Raw genomic sequence first — 1,519 nt, 5'->3', positions numbered from 1 at the left:
TAATATATAAATATATGCATATATCCATACATATATGTACATACCTACATCTATATGTATACATACATGCATATATGGGTACAGGACATCACAAAAAACGTTAAACACAATGAGAAACGAAAACATGAAGACGAAAACAGAAAACGAACTTTTTTTCGAACAACGAAAAAAACAGAGAAACGAGACATGCAACATGATGAATATTTCCCTTCTTCAGTTGTCCCTGTTCCATCTACTCCACGTTTTGAAGGCAAGGACAATATGCGACTTTGTTGGAACAGTGAAAGGAAGAGAAGAATAGGGGAGGGTTGGGAGAGAATAAAAGAAAGGATGAAGAACAAGAGAGGGAGAGAGGTAGACAGGGAAGTGATAGTAATAGTAGTAGAGTGCACAGTAAAAATATTAAGATAAAACTTACTTGGAGACAGTGCGTGGCGTTCGATCACTTAATAACATAAATAACATATAATATATGCATATATCCATACATATATGTACATACCTACATCTATATGTATACATACGTGCATATATGGGTACAGGACATCACGAAAAATGGATGAGGATAACTGTGTGAAAAAGTGCCACACCCTAGCAGGTGTATATATATATATATGTATATATATATATATATATATATATAGATAGATAGATAGATAGATAGATAGATAGATAGATAGATAGATAGATATATGTATGTATATATAAAGACTGACTAAGCTTTAAAAAGTGCTGAGGTAAATTCATTTAACTAAAACAATTTTTTAAGGTGGTGCCCCAGCATGGTCGCCATCGAAGTCTGAGACAAGTAAAAGATAAAAACTAAAAGATCTCAAACAAGATTCCTAGCAGAACATTAAATGCATCAGTTTGAGTTCTTGGAGGGTCTACGAAACCCATGGACATAACCCCTTCTTCCAGGCTGAACCAATATGCAAAAATATATTATGTTCCTATCCTAAAAATATCAACAGCTTAAATGAATATAATTTTCAGATGATTATGGTAATAAAAAAAAGCATTAAAGAACACGGAGTCTCAGAATGTTGCAGAAAATTGCTAGAGACTGTAAAAATATGATGATAATAATAATAAAATAAAATAATATTTTTTGATAAAACAAGAAAATTTTCACAAGAAGCTAAGTAAACATGAGTAAATATTGTGATGTATTTACCGAAAGAGGCCTTTTGAGACAAATTTTTGGAAACAAAACAAGATAAGCAAGAACAGAAGACAGTTTAAGCAAAATGTGGAGAATCTAATGAGATGAAATGAATTCTAAAAGGCAACGCAACAACCCAACAAAGAACGTGGAATGGTAAAAAGAACTAACGAGGTAATAAAATAAAATAAAATGATTTGCTGCGAAAATTTGTGAAATAGTGAAAAAAAGAGAGAGAGAGGGAGAGAGAAAGTAAAAATCATATTCCAAGACACAAACACTTGAATGTTCATAAGAACAGAGACTAGAATTTCTCCAGAAAAGTTAGCTTCTTTGCAGTTAATCTATATATAT

This window comes from Octopus bimaculoides, chromosome 10 (assembly GCF_001194135.2).
Source record: "Octopus bimaculoides isolate UCB-OBI-ISO-001 chromosome 10, ASM119413v2, whole genome shotgun sequence".
NCBI lineage: Eukaryota > Metazoa > Mollusca > Cephalopoda > Octopoda > Octopodidae > Octopus > Octopus bimaculoides.
This window is presented reverse-complemented; position numbering follows the sequence as displayed.